The sequence below is a fragment of the Arachis hypogaea genome, chromosome 19 (assembly GCF_003086295.3).
Source record: "Arachis hypogaea cultivar Tifrunner chromosome 19, arahy.Tifrunner.gnm2.J5K5, whole genome shotgun sequence".
In the NCBI taxonomy this organism is placed as follows: Eukaryota; Viridiplantae; Streptophyta; class Magnoliopsida; order Fabales; family Fabaceae; genus Arachis; species Arachis hypogaea.
The window spans coordinates 88,098,867-88,126,073 of NC_092054.1; the positions used below are offsets into that span (position 1 = coordinate 88,098,867).

At 40.2% G+C, this 27,207-nt stretch overlaps 1 non-coding gene across 1 annotated transcript; it reads right to left on the reverse strand.

Moving 5' to 3' along the window:
• Positions 1 to 17,413: 17,413 nt before the first annotated feature.
• Positions 17,414 to 17,521, reverse strand: LOC112781326 (small nucleolar RNA R71). The gene has a single exon (XR_003192109.1). It is a non-coding gene; the product is annotated as a small nucleolar RNA R71 (small nucleolar RNA).
• Between the last annotated feature and the right edge of the window lie 9,686 nt (positions 17,522 to 27,207).

Consider the following 27,207-nt stretch of genomic DNA (forward strand, 5'->3'; position numbering starts at 1 on the left):
TAGGAGAAAATGAAAACTACCCAGTGATCATAAATTCATCCCTCAGTCAAGATCAAGAGGACGAGCTACTCAAAGTGCTGCGAGAGCATAAGGATGCCATTGGATGGACCCTTGCTGACTTGAAAGGAATCAATTCAGCCATATGCATGCATAAAATACTATTGGAAGATGATGCTAAGCCATCCATTCAATCCCAAAGAAGGCTGAACCCAATCATGAAGGAAGTAGTACAGAAAGAGGTTATGAAGCTTTGGCAAGGAGGGGTAATATACCCAATTTCGGACAGCCCTGGGGTTAGCCCCGTACATGTTGTGCCCAAGAAGGGAGGAATCACTGTGGTTCCCAATGAGAAGAACAAACTCATACCTACAAGGACCGTCACAGGATGGCGGATGTGCATAGACTACAGAAAACTCAATGAGGCTACACGAAAAGATCATTTTCCCCTTCCATTCATGGATCAGATGTTGGAAAGACTTGCAGGGCACGCATATTATTGTTTTCTCGACGGTTATTCAGGATATAACCAAATAGTGGTTGATCCCAGAGACCAAGAGAAAACCTCATTTACTTGTCCATATGGAGTTTTGCCTATAGGCGCATGCCATTTGGACTATGTAATGCACCTGCAACTTTCCAACGCTGCATGCTTTCTATCTTTTCAGATATGATAGAAAAATTCATTGAAGTTTTTATGGATGATTTCTCGGTATTCGGAGATTCCTTTCCTAGTTGCCTACATCACCTCGCCTTGGTATTGAAAAGATGCCAAGAGACCAATTTGGTCTTGAACTGGGAAAAATGTCACTTTATGGTGACAGGAGGAATAGTCCTTGGTCACAAGGTCTCCCACCAAGGCATTGAGGTTGATAGAGCTAAAGTAGAACATATTGAAAAATTACCCCCACCCAGTAATGTCAAGGCAATTAGGAGTTTTTTAGGGCATGCTGGTTTTTACAGAAGGTTCATTAAAGATTTTTCAAAGATAGCCAAGTCCTTAAGCAATCTCCTTGTATCTGATACACTATTTATCTTTGATGAAACATGCATGCTAGCATTTGCACATTTGAAAATGAGGTTGTCCTCTGCTCCTATCATTTCCCCACCTGATTGGAACCTACCATTTGAATTGATGTGTGATGCATCTGATTTTATAGTTGGGGCAGTGTTAGGACAGAGGAAAGATAACTTAGTTCATGTGATATACTATGCTAGCAAAGTCCTTAATGAAACTCAAAGAAATTATACCACTACTGAAAAGGAGTTGCTAGCAATAGTTTTTGCATTTGACAAATTTAGATTATACCTCATTGGTGATAAAGTGATTGTCTTTACAGATCACACAACACTTAAATATTTGTTTGCCAAGCAAGAATCAAAACCAAGACTAATAAGGTGGATCTTACTGTTGCAGGAATTCAATATTGAAATCAGAGACAAGAAAGGAGTGGAGAACATGGTGGCAGATCACCTATCCAGAATCCCTCATGATCAAGGTGGAGGAAATGATACAAATGTGAATGAGCTCTTCCCTGATGAGCAGTTGATGACAGTTCACAAAGCACCATGGTTTGCAGATATTGCAAATTTCAAGGCAACTGGGGCATTACCCCCAGGGACCAATAAACATCAAAAAAGGAAGCTCATGAATGATGCAAAATACTTTGTCTGGGACGAGCCATATCTCTTCAAGAAGTATTCAGATGGAATCCTTAGAAGAAGTGTTTCGGAAGAAGAAGGAAGAGAAGTCCTATGGAATTGCCACGGTTCATGTTATGGAGGCCACTTTGGAGGGGACAGAACTGCAGCAAAGGTGTTACAAAGTGGATTCTTTTGGCCCACCCTTTTCAAGGATGCCAAGGAACTAGTAAAAAGCTGCAATTAATGCCAAAGATCTGGAAACTTGCCCAAAAGAAATGCCATGCCATAAAATTTCATCTTGGAACTGGAACTGTTTGATGTGTGGGGAATAGATTTCATGGGACCATTCCCAACCTCATATGCAAACAAGTACATCTTGGTAGCAGTGGATTATGTTTCCAAGTGGGTAGAGGCTATTGCAACCCCAACTAATGATAACAAGGTAGTCATGAACTTCCTCAGGAAGAATATATTTAGCCGGTTTGCAGTCCCAAGAGCCCTCATCAGTGATGGAGGGAGCCACTTTTGTAACAAACCACTAGAAGCTCTCCTCCTACGATATGGGGTAAAACACAAAGTAGCCACACCTTACCATCCTCAAACAAGTGGGAAAACTGAGATATCCAACAGAGAGCTGATGAGGATCCTGGAAAAGACTATGGGTGCATCTAGAAAGGATTGGTCGAAGAAGCTGGATGATGCTTTTTGGGCATACAGAACAGCATTCAAAACGCCACTTGGAATGTCTCCATATCAACTGGTCTATGGGAAGGCTTGTCATTTACCACTGGAGCTAGAACACAAAGCTCTCTGGGCTATCAAGATACTAAATTTTGACAGCATTGCTGCTGGTGCAAAAAGGATCTTGCAGCTGCAAGAGATGGAAGAATTCAGGTCACAAGCCTATGAAAACACTAAGATGTATAAAGAAAAGGCAAAGAGAAAACATGACATGCATCTTGCGCCCAGGAGTTTCGAAAAGGGGCAGCGAGTACTCCTTTACAATTATAAATTAAGGTTGTTCCCAGGAAAACTCAAGTCAAGGTGGTCCGGACCTTTCATGGTTACAAAATTATCACCATATGGCCACATCGAAATCACGGATGAAGGTTCAGAGAGGACTTTTACAGTGAATGGACAAAGACTCAAGCATTATTTGGGCAACATGGGGGAAAACCCCAGAGTAAAGTACCATCTCAAGTAATTAAGGACTCGTCGAGCTAGCGACGATAAAAGAACGCTCTGTTGGGAGGCAACCCAACCTCAGGTAGTTTCACTTTCATCTTTATTTCAATAAAAAAATCACAAGTTGTTTCCCCTGCATTGTAAGGAGCTAAGTTTGGTGTTCCACACTAGAACAATCCAAGAGTGATAGTGTAATTCTAAGTTTGGTGTTCCACCAAAGGACATTGGTTAGAATTACACTCCACTCCAAAAGAACATTGCTAGCTCCATCCAATCAAGAGAAACCACTTAGATGTAGTTAGACTATAGGTGATCATTACTTTGTTGATAACAAGATATGAGGTTCTCTGCATATATGCAATGTTTTGTACTGGGCAAGGAACTAAGTTTGGTGTTCACACACCAAATTGAGTTCAAAAGGCACAAGCATACATGCAAGCTAACTATGTCTCAAGTGCTTTGGGAACAAGCAACTTCCAGTAACCTTGCAGGAATCTTATGAGGAAATGGTGCACCTTCACCCAAAGAAGCGAGGCAGCAAAAACTAGGATGATGACAAAGAGAGAGGGCAACCAGAAATCATCACCCGAAGGTTGTATTGTTACTTAATTCCATTATACTCAGAATTGTTGAAAGTTGGAAGTCCGAATGCACTTTTGATTTGTAGTTACGCGTAGTTGAAACCTTTTTCAATTCTGTCTTTTAAGTCTTTGGTATTGAAGAAGGTCTCTGTGTGCTAGTCTTTATGTCACTGCATCCTTACTTTACTTACTTGTATGCTTGTCCCTTTAAATCAAATGAAGAGAGAATGTTTATGTTTCAAAAGACCAGAGTAGAGTTCATACTATGGAGTATATTCATGAGTTTGTGGTATGATCATAAGTTAGCTAAGTTGGTTCAACCATAAGGTGGGATGACAACTATCTGGCCTGAATACTTTGCTTTGAATATACTCATGAGACTAAGTATATGACAAGATCCTAATAAGAGAAAGAGAAAAGAATAATGAAAGTGGAAAAACAAAAGAAAAAAAAGTAAGCAATAAGGCTAGGCACCAATGGTTTGGATCTTAAGATATGTGTCTGTGGTGTTCCTGTGTGAGGGATCTACTTGAATGAATAAGCTCTTAGGGGTGCTTTATCACTTGGTAACTTGGGTTAACTAACCCGGGATTATCAGCTGAAAGTCCATTATCAAGAGTAACCCTCACTACAGAGCACTTAGTAACCCAAAGAGGTGCTGGACACCAAGGTCTCAAGAAGGAAAATAAATGAATTATAGGCCTGTGGTGTGTATGTATGGGGGAGAAACTTGAGGGAGTAAGTCCTTAGGGGTGCTTCAACACCTAGCACCTTAAACCAACTGGTTCAGGAGTGTTGGCTGAAAGCTTATCTTAAAAAGTTGTCCCCTCACAGAGCACTTAGCCTAAGAACACCAATAAGCTCTGGAATGACAATAAAGGGATCAATGAATAAAAGTCTCATGGGATGTAAGCAAATTGAGTGTTTTAGGACATGATAAAGGTCTGAAAGCCAGTAAAGGAATGAACCTAAGTTGCTATGCATGAAACCACCATAAAATCAGTGATATGACTTCCACAAGAATGACTCATTGCTCTTGGCATTTCATTCATCATTCTCTTGTTCCAGTACTTGCTTAGGGACAAGCAAGCTTTAAGTTTGGTGTTGTGATGCCAGGGCATCTTGGCCAGTTTCACTGACTTTTTCTTTACTGTTTTTAGGTTAGTTTCATGCATTCTCTTAGGAAATAAGCTAGTTTTGGGTAGATATTCACTTACACCTAGATTCAAGCATATATTGTGCATTTTACATTATTTCATGAGGATTTTGCATGAGTTTAGTGACAAATTGTATGTTGCATTGCCCATGACATGGACTAGAACTTTGATGCGCTCTATTGCTTGATTTCAGGACCAAAGGAAACAAGGAATGGGAGGTAACTTGCAAAGTTAATGAGAAAAGTGATTGCCAATAACGCTCTCGAAGCCATCATTGACCACGTTAAGAGTCACGTTAACTAAGTTAGGTGAACTCTAACGTGGAGAGCGGAAGTTGAGCCAACGTTAATGACACTTAACATTGTCACTAACGTTGGAAAATGCTCATAAGTGGCCACGTTAGAGTCCACGTTAACTTAGTTAACGTGGCCTCTAACGTTAAAAGGGGGAAGAAACGCCAACGTTAGTGACATTCAACATTGTCACTAACGTTGGCCTAAGGAGAAACATACCACGTTAACTCCCACGTTAACTTGGTTAACGTGGGAGCTAACGTAAGATGCAAGAGTGGTCGACAATGTTAGTGACACCCAACATTGTCACTAACGTTGGAAGTAACCACACAACCCCCCAAGGAGCCACGTTAACTCCCACGTTAACTTAGTTAACGTGGAAGCTAACGTTGATGAGTGAAAGAATGGCCAACGTTAGTGACACTCAACATTGTCACTAACGTTGGGGATGGCTAAGCATGGCCACGTTAGAAGCCACGTTAACCTAGTTATCGTGGACTCTAACGTGAGGCATAGGGGCACCTTGGAACGTTAGTGACAATGTTGAGTGTCACTAACGTTCTCGAAGGATGGCAAGCCCACGTTAAAGAGCGACGTTAACTAAGTTAACGTGGGCTCTAACGTGGGAACAAAGGGGGTTTTTCAAAGTTATTGGGAATGTTAAGTCTTAATAACGTGTGCGAAGGACTTAGAGGCAACGTTAGTGGCAACGTTTGTGCCGCTAACGTTGAAGTTAACGTGGCTTTTACTTAGGAACGTTAGTGAGAAAGTTGATTGTCACTAACGTTCTCGAACTCATATTTTCACTAAACGTTAACACCCCTAACGTCCTGAGCTAAAGTCTCTGCCCACTTCACACTTTCTCTCTGCAAGTAAAGCCAAGCCCAAATGAAGAAGAGAACTGCTTTAAACTCAAGATCCAAAGGCCCAAGACTTGAAGAGCCAACTAGAAGCTGAGAGAAGTAGTATATATAGGAGTAGCTTTGAATTGTTGAAAAAAGGAGTTCTGGAAGTTGGAAAAGAGAACTACTGTCTGTATTTTACCTTCTCTGCATTTTTCTAGTTTTATTATGTATTCTCCATCTTTGTTTTCATTTTCTAGAGCTATGAACAACTAAACCCCTTTCATTGGGTTAAGGAGCTCTGTTGTAATTTGATGGATCAATACTAATGTTCATTATTCTTCTTCTATCTTTTCTCTTGATTTTACTTGAAAGCTTTCGATCTTCATTCAATTGGGTAGTTATCTTGGAAAAGAAGCTATTCAAACTTGGATCTCTTCTGAACCTTGAAAGAGGAATGAAGAGATCAAGCTAGAAATGCTTTCTCATGCTGGACCAAATTGGGTTTAGATGGGTATGTGACTATAACCCTCTCAATACTTGATTTGGGAAATGCATGTGGTATAATCAGTGACCATACTTCATCTCTTCTCATGAGCAATTGACCAAGGAATTGGCTATTGATCAAGATTTGAGAGATTGAATTGCAAGAAATTGTAATTCAATCAATTAAGATTGCCAAGGAGATCAATGAGTGCATTGATTGAGGAAGAGATGAAAATGAACTTGATCCGGAGAATTGCAACATCTCCTGAGCCCAATGAACTCCCCATCTCTGATCTTACCCATTCTCTTTAATTTCTGCCATTTACTTTTATGAGCAAATCCCCCATTCCCATTTACAATTCTGCAATTTACTTTCAGTCATTTACTTCCAGTTCTTTAATTCTAGCATTTACTTTTCTGTTATTTACATTCCTGCCATTTTATTTTCTGCAACTCTCAACCCAAATTCTGGATTCGCTCAACTAGAACATTCTTCTAATTAAAGTTGCTTGATCAATCAATCCCTGTGGGATTCGACCTCACTCTATTGTGAGTTCTTACTTGACGACAAATTCGGTACACTTGCCGTAGGAAATTTGTTGAGAGATAGTTTCCACCCGCATCATGAGGCTTCTATTGTTGCCCCCTGGTTTGTTGCTGGCTAGCTTTGAGAGTGCATCAGCTCGGGCATTATGTTCCCGAGGTATGTGGCGGACCTCATATTCCCCGAGTTGTCCGAGTTGTTCCCTGGTTTTGTCCAAGTACTTTTTCATGGTGGGATCCTTGGCTTGGTAGCTCCCTGCTATTTGTGAGGTAACTACTTGTGAGTCGCTGAAGATGATAAGCTTTTGAGCTCCAACCTCCTTAGCCAGCTTCAAACTAGCTAGTAGTACCTCATATTCGGCCTAGTTGATTGAAGTAGGGAACCCGAATTTGAGGGAAAGCTCGATTTGGGTTCCCTGATCGCTTTCTATTATCACGCCTGCGCCACTTCCGATTTTGTTTGAAGAGCTGTCTACGTAGAGATTCTAAATTCAGATAGCTCGACTGCCCATTGTGGAATTCTTCCTGCTAAGTCTGTCTTCTAGAGAATGCCTTTCATGGGCTGATTAGTCCGAACCTTGATGGTGAGAGCTTGAAAGTAGGGGCGAAGTCGTCGGGAAGTTAGTATGAGGGCATAGGTGAACTTCTCTATCTTTTGATAGTTCAGTTCTACCTCCTTCTAGAGCTTTGCTGACGAAGTAGATAGGTTGTTGCCCATTCCCATCTTCTCTGACTAGTGTTGAGGCTATTGCCCGATTTCCTACTGCGAGGTATAATACAAGTGGTTCTCCTTGCCGTGGTCGAGTTAGAATAGGTGGTTGTCCCAGGAACCGTTTGAAATCCTAGAAAGCCTACTCGCACTCTGTTAGCCATTCAAACCTCTTTCCCTTCTTTAAAGTGGCGTAGAAGGAGAGAGATCTTATGGCCGATCCGGCTAGAAATCTGGACAAAGCTACCAGTCTTCCGTTGAGTTGTTGTACCTCTTTGATGCAGGTCAGACTTTTCATGACGAGTATTGCCCGACATTTATCCGAATTTACCTCAATTCCTCTTTGTGTGAGCATGAAGCCCAAGAACTTGCCAGCTTCTATTGCAAAGGTGCATTTTGCTGGATTGAGTCGCATACTGTGCTTTCTTATGGTGTCGAACACTTTGGTGAGGCCCGATAGTAGCGACTCTTTACTCTGTGTTTTTACCAACATGTCATCTACATATACCTCCATGAGTTTCCTGATATGGTCTGCGAAGACTTTGTTCATTAATCTTTGGTAAGTAGCTCCTGTGTTTTTGAGTCCGAATGGCATGACAACATAACAATAGTTTGCTTTTGGAGTTGGGAATGAGGTTTTTTTCCTGATCGGGTGGATACATTGGGATTTGATTGTATCTTGAATAAGCATCCATGAATGAGGGGTACTTGTATCCGGAGGAGGCATCCACTAGAGTGTCGATATTTGGGAGTGGATAGGGATCTTTTGGGCAAGCTTTATTGAGGTCGGTGTAATCAGTGCACATCCGCCATTTTCCATTTGGCTTTTTCACCAAGACAACATTGGCTAGCCATAGGGGGTACTTGACTTCTCTTATGAATCTTGCCTCCAGTAGAGCTTGTACCTGTTCTTCCATAGCTTGGGATCTTTCCAGTCCGAGCTTCCTACGCTTCTGTTGTACTGACCGAGATCCTGGGTATACTGCCAGTTTATGGCACATTAGCTTAGGGTCTATGCCTGGCATGTCTGCGGCCCTCCATGCGAAGATGTCGACATTATCCCTTAAGAATTGTATCAAGGGCTCCTTTACCTCTTTTTTTGGGGTTGCCCCAATATTTGTTTTTTTGTCTGAGGTGTCTCTGATCTGGACTTCTTCGATTTTGCCCTCAGGTTGTGAGTGAAGTTTTTCCCGACCTTGAACTCCCACGAGTTCGATGGTGTGGATTTATTCCCCTTTGCCTCTGAGGTTTAGACTTTCATTATGACAGCGTCGCGCTATTTTCTTCTGGAGTTGGGAATTTCATGCATAGATGTGGAGTTGAAACTACTGCTGCGAGCTAATTCAATGTTTCCTGACCTATCAGGGCATTGTAGGCTGAGCTTACGTCAACTACAATGTAGTCTATGTTGAATGTCCTTGATCGGGTTCCTTTTTCGAAGGTTGTTTGTAGTAAGATGTATCCAAGCAGTTGGATTGGAGTGTCTCCTAGTCCAAACAAGTTGTTCGGATATGCTCTAAGTTCTTTCTCCTACAGGCCGAGTTTATCGAAGGTGGCTTTAAACAAGATACCTGCCGAGCTTCCTTGGTCCACCAGTGTGCGGTGGAGGTTTGCATTGGCCAATATGATAGTGATGACCATAGGATCGTCATGTCCCGGGATGATGCCTGCCGCGTCTTCTTGGGTGAGAGTAATAGTAGGGAGGTCGGGTGATCCTTCTCCTCCCTCGACATGATATATTTCTTTAAGGTTCCTTTTGCGATATGATTTTGAGATCCCCCCTCCTACAAATCCTCCATTTATCATGTGAACGTGTCTCTATGCGGTGTGAGGTGGTCATTCTCTTCGTCCGACCTCTTCATCCCTTCTTCTTTTTGAGGCTCATCCGATTTGTTGGCTAAATACCGATCTAGTCTTCCTTCTCTTACCAATTTCTCAATAACAATTTTCAAGTCGAAGAACTCATTGGTAGGATGTCCGTAGATTCGGTGATATTCACAGTATTCTTCCGATTTCCTCCTCCTTTCTTGCTTTTGAGTGGACGAGGTGGTGGTATCTTTTCAGTATGGCATACTTCTCGGCAAACATCCGCAAGAGACACCCGGAGAGGGGTATAGTTGTTGTATTTTTTAGGCTTCTCGCCATATTGATCTTCTTTTTTCTTGGATTCTTTATCCATATCCCGGGAGGAGTATGGGAACCCGGATTTTGAGGTCTCTCCTAGCCGAGAGTTTTCCTCCATGTTGATGTATTTCTTAGCTCGTTCCTGCACTTCATTCAGAAATGTTGGATGTTTCTTTGATATGGAGTGACTAAAAGGTCCTTCTCGCTAGCCATTGATGAGACTCATGATGGCTGCTTCCGTTGGTAGGCTTTGTATGTCCAGGCATGCTTTGTTGAACCTTTCCATGTAGTTACGAAGACTCTTCCGATCTCCTTGCTTGATTCTTAATAGGCTTGGAGTGTGTTTGGCTTTGTCCTTCTGGATGGAAAATCAGGCAAGAAATTTCTTGGCCAGGTCGTCGAAACTTGTGATGGATCTGGGAGGCAAAGTGTCGAACCACTTAATTGTTGTCTTTGATAGAGTTGTTGGGAAGGCTTTGCATCGAATAGCATCCGAGGCATCGGTGAGATACATTCTGCTCCTAAAATTGCTGAGATGGTGGCTTGGATCTGATGTGCCGTCGTTCGGGGTCATGTTGGGAGCTTTAAAGTCCTTTGGGACTTTGGCTTTCATGATCTCTTTGGTGAATGGGTCTTGATCCTTGTGGGGGCTATCTTCATGACTAGATCGGGTAGTCTTGTTTTTTAGATCGGCTTCAAGCTTTAGGAGCTTGTCTTCTAACTCTTGGCGTCACCTAGTTGAGCTTGAAGCGCCTCCATGATTTTTGTGCTTGGTGAATTCTTGTCTTTGTTAGGCTGAGAAGTATCGTTTGGTGTGATGTCCACGTTCTTATGTGGTGTTCTATTTTCTAAATCAGAATTGTGGTCGTTGTCAAGGTTGTCCGCCATGATGATGGGATGACTTCTAGGTTCCCCAAAAATGGCGCCAATGTTCCGAGGGTTACCTGAAACTGAAGGTCGATCTTAGATGAGATCTGCTGTGGTGGCCGGAGCTGTCGTATCCGACTTGTTGACTTTGGTGGTGCTGCTGATGCTTTGTCACCAGAGGGTGGTGGTACCTGTAAGAGACTTTAATGCTTAAGTTAGCATGGGCTTTAGGCATGTTTTAGTAGAATTAGAGTATGAGTTATACGTGGGTGCTCCGGTGTATTTATAATAGTGTGAAGTGACCTTTCTGGAGATAAGATAGTTATCTTATCTTATCTTTGAGTGAAGTCATCTTATCTTTTAGGGAACTGCCCTGATCTTTCTAGGCTTGGGCTGCGTTTGGACTTGGGTCGTGTTCCTCTATTTGGGCCCTTTTTGGGCTTCTCCTGGTGATTTGGCCGAACTCTTTAAGAAGAGGTCGGGTAATCCTGACCCAAAGAGGTCGGTCGACTCGTCGCCATTCAGCCCGGGTCGTACAGCTCGACCCAGGGTATGAACAATGATTAAAGGAGGATTGAGTGATTAAGCCCTAAACACTGAGCGACTAGAGTGTAAACACATCCGGTGAGGGTTTCAATTGCTCAATTCTATGTTTCCATTACCTATCCTGTGCTTTCTTGCAAGTTGTTGTAATGAATTTTAGAAATTTCAAATCAAATCTTTGGACATTGATCATATTGCTATATTTGCTTTATCATGGCCCTAGGTTTCTACTTCGGATTGATTGAGACTCTTTTGTTTGTTTTAACCAAACTCAATAGGAATCATAGTACACAATAGGTAGATAGCATTTAGTGTAGTTGCAAGCATATAGGTAGTTGCATTGAATAAATCATTTACCCTTTTATTCATCTCCTTTGGTTGTGTTTAGCATGAGGACATGCTTGGTTTAAGTGTGGAGGAATTTATGAGTCCATATTTTACGACATATTTCAGTTTGATTTGAGTGGATTTCATCACATAAACCCACATTTATTCATCTAAATAGCATGCTTTTGAGATTTCTCCCTAAATTGTGCTTCAAAGTGAAAACATGCTCTTTTGTGCTTAATTTAGTCAATTCCAATTCACTTTAATCCCATTTGGTGCCTTGACGTATTTGTTAACTGATTTCAGGTTTCCAAGGCAAGTTTGGGTTGAAGAAGTGAAGAAAGAGCATCTAAAAGGGGAGAAATCATGAAGAAAATGGAGTTTGAAAGCTGCTGCAAAGGTGCTTACGCACAGTGATGCGTGCGTACGCACAACGGTGACTTCGTGCAAGGATGCGTACGCACCAAATGTCATGCGTACGCACGATGGGAATTCTGCGCAACCGTGCGCATGCACGTAGGTCATTAATTGCAAATCGCTGGGGGCGAATTCTGGGCCTCCAAAATCCAGTCCAACTCATTTTCTGAAGCTAGTTAAGGCCAAAGTGAAGAGGAATGAAGGAGGGCAATTAAGTTTATCTTTTACATGCTTTTCTCTTAGCTTCAAGAGAGAGAAGCTCCCCCCTCTCTCTAGAATTAGGTTAGGTTTAGTTAATTTCTCTTTAATTTCTGTCTTTAATTATTGTTTTGATATAGTTTCATTTATGTTTCTTTATTTTATTGTCTTACTTCTCTTAGTTCTTCTTCTTAATTTCTCTTTTATGTCATTTTCCATTTTATGAACACTCCTGTATTTCTTTACTTTCAATTAATGCAATTTATGTTTCCATGTCATTTATTGCTTTCTTTAGTTGTTATTGTTATTTTCTTGCTTTGGTAGCTTTAGAATTTATTTTATTGAATTTTAATATTATTTTATTTTCATGCACACCAAGTGTTTGATAAAATGCTTGGCTTAGTTTTTACTTAGTTTTTCGTTACTCTTGGCTTGAAATTGTTGACTTTGGTGATCCTTGAGTCATTGATGTCCATTCTTGTTTGATATATTAGAGTAGTTAGTTGATTTGGTTTCCCTTCAATCTACGTGACCCCTTAGTGTTGACATAGGACTTAGGGATTGAAGTTAACTATGCCTATTTGACTTATCTTCAATGTAAGGTTGACTAAGTAGGATTAACTCTTCATAATCATCATATGTTTATGGTTAATGACTTGGATAGGTAGCCTTAGTTCTCAATTACTTGCCAAGAGGTTTCTTGCATTTGAAGTTTATTGCTTGACTTTTATTTGCTTTCATTTAATTTCTTGCATGCTAAGTTACTTTCTTGCCATTTCCCTTCCTTGCATTTAATTGCTTTTGACTTTTATTGCTTTGATGTTTAATTTCTTGCATGTTTAGTTTTCACACTCTTGGTTGAGAATTTGGGTGTTTGGGTGGAATTGAGTTGTGGATGTCCATTCCGCATTGTGTGGGAATAGTTAATTGGTTTGGTTTCTATTGATGCTAGTCATTCACTAATTAATTAGTGAGTTGACTAGGACTTATGGATTGAGACCAATTACACTCTTTTGACTAATTCTCAAGGAGGATTGACTAATTTGGATTGACTCCACACAATTGCCATGTTTGTGGTCCATAACTAGGATAGGAATCCTAAATTCCCCAATTCTTGCCAAGAGTTGCCATTTACATTCCTTGCATGTTTGATTGCTCTCTTGCTATTTACATTTCTTGCTCCCTTGCTTTCCCAATTCCCCATGCTCTCTCTCATAGCCAATAATTGTACACTTCATTGCAACTCCTAGGGAAGACGACCCGGGAGCTAAATACTCTTGGTTATTTTGTATTGACCTTGTTATTTGATTGATGGTCAATTTGTTTGTTTAGGACTATACTTACAATGCCAATTCCATTTTTATAATCAAATTCCTAACCTATGCAAATTGGTCATTGCCAGTCAACCCTTCTTAGTTGAATGGGCTTGCCTTGGGAATCCCTTTTGCACTGTTCTCCTTCCACACAGATGTCTGGGAGTACTTGATCCAATCTCTGATCAAAGTTGACTCTTCTAGTGTAAGGATGAAAATCTCCTTGCATTAGAGGTGATGAGCGGATAATTTATACGCTTTTTGACATTGTTTTTAGTATGTTTTTAGTAGGATCTAGTTACTTTTACGGATGTTTTCATTAGTTTTTATGTTAAATTCACATTCCTGGACTTTACTATGAGTTTGTGTGTTTTTCTATGATTTCAGGTATTTTCTGGCTAAAATTGAGGGACTTGAGCAGAAATCAGATTCAGAGGTTGAAGAAGGACTGCTGATGCTGTTGGATTCTGACCTCCCTGCACTCAAAGTGATTTTCTGGAGCTACAGAACTCGAAATGGCGCGCTTCTAATTGCGTTGGAAAGTAGACATCCAGGGCTTTCCAGAAATATATAATAGTCCATACTTTGGCCAAGAATAGATGACGTAAACTGGCGTTCAACGCCAGCTTTCTACCCAAATCTGGCGTCCAGCGCCAGAAAAGGAGCCAAAACCAGAGTTGAACGCCCAAACTGGCACAAAAGCTGGCGTTCAACTCCAAGAAGGACCTCTACACGTGCAACACTCAAGCTAGCCCAAGCACACACCAAGTGGGCCCCGAAAGTGGATTTATGCATCAATTACTTACTCATGTAAACCCTAGTGGCTAGTTTATTATAAATAGGACCTTTTACTATTGTATTAGACAACTTTTGGACCATCCTGGATCCTGGATTGTATTCTGATCCTGTGATCACATTTTAGGGGGCTGGCCATCTCGGCCATGCCTGGACCTATCACTTATGTATTTTCAACGGTAGAGTTTCTACACTCCATAGATTAAGGTGTGGAGCTCTGCTGTTCCTCAAAGATTAATGCAAAGTACTTCTGTTTTCTATTCAACTCATCTTATTTCGCTTCTAAGATATCCATTCGCACCCAAGAACGTGATGAAGGTGATGATTATGTGTGACGCTCATCACCATTCTCCCCTATGAACACGTGCCTGACAAACACTTCCGTTCTACATGAAATAAGCTAGAATGAATATCTCTTAGATCTCTTAATTGGAATCTTCGTGGTGTAAGCTAGAATGATGGTGGCATTCAAGAGAATCCGGAAAGTCTAAACCTTGTCTGTGGTATTCCGAGTAGGATACAATGATTGAATGACTGTGACGAGCTTCAAACTCGCGAGTGCTAAGCGTTAGTGACAGACGCAAAAGGAGGGTGAATCCTATTCCAGCATGATCGAGAACCGACAGATGATTAGCCGTGCTGTGACAGAGCATGTGAGCATATTTTTCATTGAGAGGAGGGGATGTAGCCACTGACAACGGTGATGCCCTTGCATAAAGCCAGCCATGGAAAGGAGTAAGACTGATTGGATGAAGATAGCAGGAAAGCAGAGGTTCAGAGGAACGAAAAGCATCTCCATTCGCTTATCTGAAATTCCTACCAATGAATTACATAAGTACCTCTATCCATATTCTATTATTTATTATTCGAAAACATCATTATCAATTTATATCTGCCTGACTGAGATTTGCAAGGTGACCATAGCTTGCTTCATACCAACAATCTCCGTGGGATTCGACCCTTACTCACGTAAGGTATTACTTGGACGACCCAGTGCACTTGCTGGTTAGTTGTATCGAAGTTGTGAACCATGGTATTGGTGCCATGTTCTTGGCGCCATTGCCAGGGAAAGAAAGAGCCATGAATTTTACAGAATTAAAGTGTAATCACAATTACGCGTACCAAGTTGCTCACGTTGCCAGGGATTGTTCGAGCCTGGACATCACAATTTCGTGCACCAAGTTTTTGGCGCCGTTGCCGGGGATTGTTTGAGTTTGGACAACTGACGGTTCATCTTGTTGCTCAGATTAGGTAATTTTCTTTTTGTTTTGTTTTCAAAAATTTTTCAAAAATCTTTCAAAAATTTCTCCTTTGTTTTCGAAAAAAAAAATTTAATTAAAAATATTTTCAAAAATATACTTTTCTTCAGGATTTTTAAGAATGAATTCTAGTGTTTCATGAAATATGTTGAATCCTATCTGGCTGTAAAGCCATACCCAAACTGCTTTGGGATTGGTATTCAACTAATCACTCCAGTCCATGTAATTATATACTAAAGCTTGGCTGGCTATTAAGCCATACCTGACCCTTTGATTGGAGTTTTAGAGCATAAGATTCCTGGAATTCATATTAAAAATTTTGGAATCCTTATTTTTCTTTTTCAAAATAATTTTTCGAAAAATATAAAATAAAAATCCAAAAGAATTTAGAAAATCACAAAAATAAAAAATATTTCATGTTTCTTATTTTTCATATGCATTCTTGAATTCTTAGTGTCTAAGCATTAAAGAATTCTAAGTTTGGTGTCTTGCATGTTTTCTTTGTATTAAAAAGTTTTTCAAAAATATGTTCTTGATGTTCATCATGATATTCACGGTGTTCTTGGTGTTCATCTTGACATTCATAGCATTCTTGCATACATTCATAGTTTTGATCCATAACTTTCATGCATTGCATCATTTTTCTTGTTTTTCTCTCTCATCATAAAAATTCAAAAATAAAAAAAATATCTTTCCCTTTTTCTCTCTTAAAATTTCGAAAATTAGATTTGACTTTTTCAAAAATTTTTAAAATCTAGTTGTTCTTATGAGTCAAATCAAATTTTCAATTTAAAAATCTCATCTTTTTCAAAAATCAAATCTTTTTCATTTTTCTTAGTTTTTTTCGAAAATTTAAAAAAAATATTTTTTAAAAATCTTTTTCTTATTTTTTATATCAAATTTTCGAAAATAACAATAACAATTAATGTTTTGATTCAAAAATTTCAATTTTGTTACTTGCTTGTTAAGAAAGATTCAAACTTTGAGTTCTAGAATCATATCTTGTGATTTCTTGTGAATCAAGTCATTAATTGTGATTTTAAAAATCAAATCTTTTTCAAAACTAATTTCAATCATATCTTTTCAAAATATCTTCTTATCTTATCTTTTTCAAAAATTTGATTTCAAAATATCTTTTCTAACTTCCTAACTTCTTATATTTTCAAAATTTGTTTCAACTAACTAACTAACTTTTTGTGTGTTTCTTAACTTTTTCAAAACTACCTAACTAACTCTCCCTCTCTAATTTTCGAAAATATCTTCCCCCTTTTTCAAAATTTCTTTTTAATTTATTAATTATTTTAATTTTTAAATCTTAATTTTCGAAAATTACTAACATTTTTCAAAAACTATTTTCAAAAAAAACTAACTCTTTTTCAAAAATTATTTTCGAAAATTCCTTCTCTCTCATCTTATTCTATTTATTTATTCATCTACTAACATCTTATCTCACATCTCAACCCTCCTCACAGTTGTGTTTCTTCCATTATATTACATTCTTTGTCTCCCCCTCTTCTTCTACTCACACAGGGATCCCTATACTGTGGCATAAAGGATCTCTATTATTATTATTATTTTTCTGTGCCCTCTTCTTTGTCATATGAGCAGGAGCAAGGATAAGAACATTCTTGTGGAAGCAGATCCAGAACCTGAAAGGACTCTGAAGAGAAAATTAAGAGAAGCTAAATTACAACAATCCAGAGAAAACCTTTCAGAAATTTTCGAACAGGAGAGGAAATGGCAGCCAAAAATAATAATAATGTAAGGAAGATGCTTGGTGACTTTACTGCACCTAATTCCAATTTACATGGAAGAAGCATCTCCATTCCTGCCATTGGAGCAAACAACTTTGAGCTGAAACCTCAATTAGTTTCTCTTATGCAGCAGAACTGCAAGTTTCATGGACTTCCATCTGAAGATCCTTTTCAGTTCTTAACTGAATTTTTGCAGATATGTGATACTGTTAAGACTAATGGAGTAGATCCTGAAGTCTACAGGCTCATGCTTTTCCCTTTTGCTGTAAGAGACAGAGCTAGAATATGGTTGGACTCTCAACCTAAAGATAGCCTGAACTCTTGGGATAAGCTGGTCAAGGCTTTCTTAGCCAAGTTCTTTCCTCCTCAAAAGCTGAGCAAGCTTAGAGTGGATGTTCAAACCTTCAGACAGAAAGAAGGTGAATCCCTCTATGAAGCTTGGGAAAGATACAAACAGTTGACTAAAAAGTGTCCTTCTGACATGCTTTCAGAATGGACCATCCTGGATATATTCTATGATGATTTATCTGAGCTATCAAAGATGTCACTAGACACTTCTGCAGGTGGATCCATTCACCTAAAGAAAATGCCTGCAGAAGCTCAAGAACTTATTGACATGGTTGCTAATAACCAGTTCATGTACACTTCTGAAAGGAATCCTGTGAGCAATGGAACGCCTATGAAAAAGGGAGTTCTTGAAGTTGATACTCTGAATGCCATATTGGCTCAGAATAAAATATTGACTCAGCAAGTTAATATGATCTCTCAGAGTCTGCATGGAATGCAAGCTGCATCCAACAGTACTCAAGAGGCATCTTCTGAAGAAGAAGCTTATGATCCTGAAAACCCTGCAATAGCAGAGGTAAATTACTTAGGTGAACCTTATGGAAACACCTATAACTCATCATGGAGAAATCATCCAAATTTCTCATGGAAGGATTAAAAGCCTCAACAAGGCTTTAATAATGGTGGAAGAAACAGGTTTAACAATAATAAAGCTTTTCCATCATCCACTCAGCAACAGACAGAGAACTCTGAACAAAATACTTCTAGTTTGGCAAACTTAGTCTCTGATCTGTCTAAGGCCACTGTAAGTTTCATGAATGAAACAAGATCTTCCATTAGAAATCTGGAAGCACAAGTGGGCCAGCTGAGTAAAAGGATCACTAAAATCCCTCCTAGTACTCTCCCAAGCAATACAGAAGAGAATCCAAAAGGAGAGTGCAAGGCCATTGACATAAGCACCATGGCCGAGCCTGTGAGGAGAGGAGCGGACGTGAATCCCAAGGAGGAAGACCTCCTGGGACGTCCAGTGATCAATAAGGAGCTTCCCTCTGAGGAACCAAAGGACTCTGAGGCTCATCTAGAGACCATAGAGATTCCATTGAACCTCCTTATGCCCTTCATGAGCTCTGATAAGTATTCCTCTTCTGAAGAGAATGAGGATGTTACTGAAGAGCAAACTGCCAAGTTTCTTGGTGCAATCATGAAGCTGAATGCCAAATTATTTGGCATTGATACTTGGGAAGTTGAACCTCCCTTGTTCATCAATGAACTAAGTGATCTGGATCAACTGACATTGCCACTGAAGAGACAGGATCCTGGAAAGTTCATAATACCCTGTACCATAGGCACCATGATCTTTAAGGCTCTGTGTGACCTTGGTTCAGGAATAAACCTCATGCCCCTCTCTGTAATAGAGAAACTGGGAATCTATGGGGTGCAAGCTGCTAAAATCTCATTAGAGATGGCAGACAGTTCAAGAAAACAGGCTTATGGACAAGTAGAGGACGTGCTAGTACAGGTTGAAGGCCTTTACATCCCTGCTGATTTCATAGTCCTGGATACTGGAAAGGAAGAGGATGAATCCATCATCCTAGGAAGACCTTTCCTGGCCACAGCAAGAGCTGTGATTGATGTTGACAGAGGTGAAATAGTCCTTCAATGGAATGAGGACTCCCTTGTGTTTAAAACTCAAGGATCTCCCTCTGCAACCATGGAGAGGAAGCAGAAAAAGCTTCTCTCAAAGCAGAGTCAACCAGAGCCCCCACAGTCAAACTCTAAGTTTGGTGTTGGGAGGCCACAACCAAACTCTAAGTTTGGTGTTGAACTCCTATATCCAAACTCTAAGTTTGGTGTGGAGAGTTTCAACAATGCTCTGAACATCTGTAAGGCTCCATGAGAGCCCACTGTCAAGCTATTGACATTAAAGAAGCGCTTGTTGGGAGGCAACCCAATTTCTATTTATCTAACTATATTTTTCTTAGTTATATGTCTTTATAGGTTCATGATCATGTGGAGTCATAAAATAAACAAAAAAATCAAAAACGGAATCAAAAACAGCAGAAGAAAAATCACACCCTGGAGGAGCATCTGTCTGGCGTTCAGCGCCAGAACAGAGCATGGTTCTGGCGCTGAACGCCCAAAATGGGCAGCTTCTGGGCGCTGAACGCCAGAACAGGCATGGTTCTGGCGTTCAACGCCAAAAATGGCACACAAATGGGCGTTGAACGCCCAAAATGGCCACCAACCTGGCGCTGAACGCCCAGAGTTGTGTGCAAAGGCACTTTTACATGCCTAATGGGTGCAGGGATGTATATCCTTGAACACCTCAGGATCTGTGGACCCCACAGGATCCCCACCTACCTCCACTCACTTCTTTTCACCACTTTCTTTCACACAACCCCATAAACACTCTTCCCCAAAAACCCTTCACCAATCACCTCAAACTCTCTTCCCCATCACCTCTTCACCACTCACATCCATCCACTCTTCCCCATAAACCTACCTCATAAACTCCACCTACCTTCAAAAATTCAAAACCAAATTCCCACCCAAACCCACCCATATGGCCGAAACCTTTCCCCCCTCCCTTCCCTATATAAAGCCCTCCATTCTTCATCAACTTCACACAACACACCCCTCTATACCCTTCTTGGCCGAAACACTCCCCACCCTCCCTCTCCTCCATTTCTCCTTCTTCTTCATCTATTCTTTCTTTTATTGCTCGAGGGCGAGCAAAATTCTAAGTTTGGTGTGGTAAAAGCATAAGCTTTTTGTTTTTCCATTACCATTGATGGCACCTAAGACCGGAGAATCCTCTAGAAAGGGGAAAGGGAAGACAAAAGCTTCCACATCCGAGTCATGGGAGATGGAAAGATTCATCTCCAAAGCCTATCAAGACCACTTCTATGATGTTGTGGCCAAGAAGAAGGTGATCCCTGAGGTCCCTTTCAAACTCAAAAGAAATGAGTATCCGGAGATCCGACATGAAATTCAAAGAAGAGGTTGGGAAGTTCTAACAAATCCCATCCAACAAGTTGGCATCCTAATGGTTCAAGAGTTCTATGCCAATGCATGGATCACCAAGAACCATGATCAAAGTAAGAACCCGGATCCAAAGAACTATGTTACAATGGTTCGGGGGAAATACTTAGATTTTAGTCCGGAAAATGTGAGGTTGGCATTCAACTTGCCAAACATGGAAGAGAACGCACGCCCCTACACAAGGAGAGTCAAATTTGATCAAAGGTTGGACCAAGTCCTTATGGACATATGTGTAGAAGGAGCTCAATGGAAGATTGACTCCAAAGGCAAGCCGGTTCAACTAAGAAGATTGGACCTCAAGCCTGTAGCTAGAGGATGGTTGGAGTTCATTCAATGCTCAATCATTCCCACTAGCAACCGGTCTGAAGTTACTATAGATCGGGCCATCATGATCCATAGCATCATGATTGGAGAAGAGGTGGAAGTTCATGAGATTATACCTTAAGAACTCTACAAGGTGGCTGACAAGTCCTCCACTATGGCAAGGTTAGCCTTTCCTCACCTCATCTGCCACCTATGCAATTCGGCTGGGATTGACATAGAGGGAGATATCCTCATTAAAGAGGACAAGCCCATCACTAAGAAGAAGATGGAGCAAGCAAGAGAGCCCATTCATGGAGCTCAAGAGGCGTATGAAGCTCATCACCATGAGATCCCAGAAATGCCTCAAATTCACTTTCCTCCACAGAACTATTGGGAGCACATCAACACCTCCCTAGAAGAATTAAGTTCCAACATGGGACAACTAAGGGTGGAACATCAAGAGCACTCCATCATGCTTCATGAAATAAGAGAAGATCAAAAAGCAATGAGGGAGGAGCAACAAAGACAAGGAAGAGACATAGAAGAGCTCAAGGACATCATTGGTTCCTCAAGAAGGAAACGCCACCATCACTAAGGTGGATTCATTCCTTGTTCTTATTTCTTCTGTTTTTCGTTTTCTATGATATGTGCTTATCTATGTGTCTGTCTTCATTACATGATCATTAGTAGTTAATAACTTTGTCTTAAGGTTATGAATGTCCTATGAGTCCATCACCTCTCTTAAAATAAAAACTGTTTTAATTCAAAAGAACAAGAAGTACATGAGTTTCGAATTTATCCTTGAACTTAGCTTAATTATATTGATGTGGTGACAATGCTTCTTGTTTTCTGAATGAATGCTTGAACAGTGCATATGTCTTTTGAAGTTGTTGTTTAAGAATGTTAAATATGTTGGCTCTTGAAAGAATGATGACTAGGAGACATGTTATTTGATAATCTGAAAAATCATAAAAATGATTCTTGAAGCAAGAAAAAGCAGCAAAGAACAAGGCTTGCAGAAAAAAAAATATAGGTGAAAAAAAAATAGAAAAAAAAAAGAAAGAAAAGCAAGCAGAAAAAGCCAAAAGCTCTTAAAACCAAGAGGCAAGAGCAAAAAGCCAATAACCCTTAAAACCAAAAGGCAAGGGCAATAAAAAGGATCCCAAGGCTTTGAGCATCAGTGGATAGGAGGGCCTAAAGGAATAAAATCCTGGTCTAAGCGGCTAAACCAAGCTGTCCCTAACCATGTGCTTGTGGCGTGTAGGTGTCAAGTGAAAACTTGAGACTGAGCGGTAAAAGTCAAGGTCCAAAGCAAAAAAAATAGTGTGCTTAAGAACCCTGGACACCTCTAATTGGGGACTTTAGCAAAGCTGAGTCACAATCTGAAAAGGTTCACCCAAATTATGTGTCTGTGGCATTTATGTATCCGGTGGTAATACTGGAAAACAAAGTGCTTAGGGCCACGGCCAAGACTCATAAAGAAGCTGTGTTCAAGAATCATCATACTGAACTAGGAGAATCAATAACACTATTCGAAATCTGAAGTTCCTATAGACGCCAATCATTCTGAACCTCAATGGATAAAGTGAGATGCCAAAACTATTCAACAGGCAAAAAGCTATAAGTCCCGCTCATACGATTGAAGCTATGTTTCACTGATAGTTTGGAATTTATAGTATATTCTCTTCTTTTTATCCTACTTGACTTTCAGTTGCTTGGGGACAAGCAACAATTTAAGTTTGGTGTTGTGATGAGCGGATAATTTATACGCTTTTTGACATTGTTTTTAGTATGTTTCTAGTAGGATCTAGTTACTTTTAGGGATGTTTTCATTAGTTTTTATGTTAAATTCACATTCCTGGACTTTACTATGAGTTTGTGTGTTTTTCTGTGATTTCAGGTATTTTCTGGCTGAAATTGAGGGACTTGAGCAGAAATCAGATTCAGAGGTTGAAGAAGGACTGCTGATGCTGTCGGATTCTGACCTCCCTGCACTCAAAGTGGATTTTCTGGAGCTATAGAACTCTAAATGGCGCGCTTCCAATTGCGTTGGAAAGTCGACATCCAGGGCTTTCCATCAATATATAATAGTCCATGCTTTGGCCAAGAATAGATGACGTAAACTGGCGTTTAACGCCAGCTTTCTACCCAAATCTGGCGTCCAGCGCCAGAAAAGGAGCCAAAACCAGAGTTGAACGCCCAAACTGGCACAAAAGCTGGCGTTCAACTCCAAGAAGGACCTCTACACGTGCAACACTCAAGCCCAGCCCAAGCACACACCAAGTGGGCCCCGGAAGTGGATTTATGCATCAATTACTTACTCATGTAAACCCTAGTGGCTAGTTTATTATAAATAGGACCTTTTACTATTGTATTAGACATCTTTTGGACCATCCTAGATCCTGGATTGTATTCTGATCTTGTGATCACGTTTTAGGGGGCTGGCCATCTCGGCCATGCCTGGACCTATCACTTATGTATTTTCAACGGTAGAGTTTCTACACTCCATAGATTAAGGTGTGGAGCTCTGCTGTTCCTCAAAGATTAATGCAAAGTACTTCTGTTTTCTATTCAACTCATCTTATTTCGCTTCTAAGATATCCATTCGCACCCAAGAACGTGATGAAGGTGATGATTATGTGTGACGCTCATCACCATTCTCCCCTATGAACACGTGCCTGACAAACACTTCCGTTCTACATGAAATAAGCTAGAATGAATATCTCTTAGATCTCTTAATCGGAATCTTCGTGGTGTAAGCTAGAATGATGGTGGCATTCAAGAGAATCCGGAAAGTCTAAACCTTGTCTGTGGTATTCCGAGTAGGATTCAATGATTGAATGACTGTTTCGAGCTTCAAACTCGCGAGTGCTGGGCGTTAGTGACAGACGCAAAAGGAGGGTGAATCCTATTCCAGCATGATCGAGAACCGACAAATGATTAGCCGTGCTGTGACAGAGCATGTGAGCATATTTTTCACTGAGAGGAGGGGATGTAGCCACTGACAACGGTGATGCCCTTGCATAAAGCCAGCCATGGAAAGGAGTAAGACTGATTGGATTAAGATAGCAGGAAAGCAGAGGTTCAGAGGAACGAAAAGCATCTCCATTCGCTTATCTGAAATTCCTACCAATGAATTACATAAGTACCTCTATCCATATTCTATTATTTATTATTCGAAAACATCATTATCAACTTATATCTGCCTGACTGAGATTTGCAAGGTGACCATAGCTTGCTTCATACCAACAATCTCCGTGGGATTCGACCCTTACTCACGTAAGGTATTACTTGGACGACCCAGTGCACTTGCTGGTTAGTTGTATCGAAGTTGTGAACCATGGTATTGGCGCCATGTTCTTGGCGCCATTGCCAGGGAAAGAAAGAGCCATGAATTTTACAGAATTAAAGTGTAATCACGATTACGCGTACCAAGTTGCTCACGTTGCCAGGGATTGTTCGAGCCTGGACATCACAATTTCGTGCACCAAGAGGCAAGTTGAACGCCAACCTCACACTTTTCGGGCTGAAATCTAAGATTCTTCCTCAAACCATGGTGCTCCAATTTCTTGGATTTGGGTTCACACTAGTGTTATGGTTTTTAGTAACCCATGCATTAACATAGAACTCTTGCACCATGAGAATTCCAACATCCTGAATGGGATTGGTTATGACTTCTCAACTTCTTCTCCGGATCTCTCTTCGGATTTCCAGATACTCATTCTTCTTTAGCATGAAAGGGACCTCAGGGATCACTTTCTTCTCAGCCACTACTTCATAGAAGTGGTCTTGGTGGTCTTTGGTGATGAATCTCTCCATCTCCTAATGGCTATTGTCTTTCCTTTCCTCTTTCTAGAGGAGTCTCCAACCTTGGGTGCCATGAATGGTAATGGAAAGAAAAAAGCTATGCTTTTTCATCACCAAACTTAAAACTTTGCTCGTCCTCGAGCAAAAATAAAGAAAAGAGAAGAATGGAGTAGACGAAGAAGAAAATAGAAGGATATAGAAGGAGAGAGAGGGCTCGGCCTTGTGGGGTGTATAAGGGTAGGAGAAGTGTGTGTATGAAGGGTTATGAAGAGGGGTATTTGGGTATAAGTTCGGCCATAGGGTGGGTTTTGGGTGGGAAAGTTAATTTTGAAGTAGGTGGGCATAGGTGGTAGTTATGATGGTTGTGGGGAAGTGGTATGGATGTGATTAGGCAAGGGTTTATAGGGAAATATATATGGGGAAGTGTGAAAGAAAGTGGGGGTAGGTGAAGATGCTGTGGGACTGATGAATCCATATTTTCCGATATATTTTAGCATGATTTGAGTGGATTTCATCACACAAACTCACACTTCTTCACCAAAATAGCATGCTTTTATGTTTTCTCCCTAAATTGTGCTTAATTGTGAAAACATGCTATTTTGTGCTAAATTTAACCAATTTTATTCCACTTTCATTCCATTGGGTGCCTTGATGTGTTTGATGAGTAATTTCAGGGTTACAAGGCTAATATAGATGGAAGACGTAAGGGAAAGCGTGCAAAAAGGGAGAAAGCATGAGGAAATAAAGTTTTGGAAGATTCAGCTTCAGTGCGTGCACACATTGAAGTGTGCATATGCACACACGTGCAAGTTTGGCGACGCATACGCGTGATCCACGCGTACATGTGGGAGCATATTTCATCAAACGACGCATACGTGTGAAGGCTTGGAGGCTAAAATCAAGTGCTATATCAGGGGAATTTCATGCCATATGAAGGAGGAGCTCACTTGTAGGGTAGAAACACATAGTAGGAGTAGGAGTAGTGTAGATTAGGAAATTCTCTCTTAGGTTTAATTAGGGTTTGTAGAATTTTATACTTCAAGTTTGATTTTGGATTATAGCAATTGCATTGTAAGTATTTCTTTAATTTCTCTTCTAATTACATTACTTGTTCTACACTTTCATCTATTTCAATTTCTCTTGTCAATATTTACATAATCTTGCAATTTTGGATTCCTAGTTATTGAACTTGATGTTTGATGCTCATTTTATGCTTGTTGAGTTGCTTTGGTTGCTTGTTATCATTTATGGTTCATAGCTTTCACTATTTTCCCAATTTTGCCATGTTTTATGATTATGCCCTCCATGTATTTGATGAAATGCCAATCTTAGTTGTGGGGTAGATTTTCACCCGTTGGCTTGGGCAAATGAGTTTATAGATTACTAGAGCCATAATGTCCAATATTTAGTGGTAATTCTTGGGGAGTTGGTTGATTCTTATTTCCATTAAAGCTAGCCTTTTATCAACTAGTTTGGTAAGTTGGTTAGAACTTATGGATTAAGGTCAATTATGCTTGCTTGACTTACTCCTCGAAGTTAAGGGTTAACTAAGCGAGATTAACTCATGATAATTATCATATTTATGGTAATGGCAAGGAAGGGATTCCATAATCCATCCCAAGTCAAGGTTTCATTTATGTTCTAAACCACTTTTCAATCAATTTTGAGTCCTACTTGTTTATATTACATACATAGTTCCTTTATTCCATGATTAGTTTATTAATTGAAAATCATTGAAAACACCCCTTGTTTCCCACAACCAAAATTGTATGCATTTGTTGACACTAGTTCCTAGGGAGAATGACTCGGGTGTCTAAATACTCTCGGTTTATATTTTCTTTGAATTGTGACTATTTTTAGAATTTAAATTTGATTGAGAGGATCTATTGCCGGTTTGGTCTATACGTACAATGGAAGTTGTTTTGAGAAATCCAAATTGGTATAAATCTTCCTTATCAAATTTTGGCCCCGTTGCCACGGAGCTAGCGTCATGAGTGCTATATTTTGGTTGTTGTAAATATGTGAATAGTGTGAATAGATACTTTTTGGGTTGTTTACTTGTTTTTGCTATTAATTAGGATTTTGTTTCTTTTGATACTTAATGTCTTTAGTTTTTATTTTCTATTTTCTCTATGAGCTATCACCCTTGTTGCTTGGAGCTTGGTTGAGATTGTTTTGTAGGGTATGATGAATTCAAATTGGGATTGTATCAAGGAATTGGAGAAATGATGGAGGGAGGAGGAATCTTTTCCATACCACAACGAGCCAAATCCCTCCGCAAGCCCTCCCCTATATGAATATCAAACCTAAGGATATGAAGGATACCCCATACATAACCTCCAACCACCAACCCTTCAAGTACCATATCATTCACCTCCATGGAATCAAAATGTCTACACATCTTTCTACCAACGTTATAAACCATCACCCCCTTATACACCACCTCAATACCCCCACCCATATGACACACCTTCCAACTACACAACCTTTCTCTCAACCTTTGAATCTCCTTTTTCACCTTAATATTAAGTTTTACAACCCTTGCCCCAAGAAGAACAAGACCTTCAAGCATTCTTCCAAGAGCAAGAAGGGTTCTTGTTCCGAGGGTTACCTGAAACTGTAAGTCGATCTCGGATGATATCTTCTATGATGGTCAGAGATGACGTGTCCGACTTGTGGGTAGTGGCCGGAGCGGTTGCGTCCGACTTGTTGAACTGGCGATGATATTGATCCTTT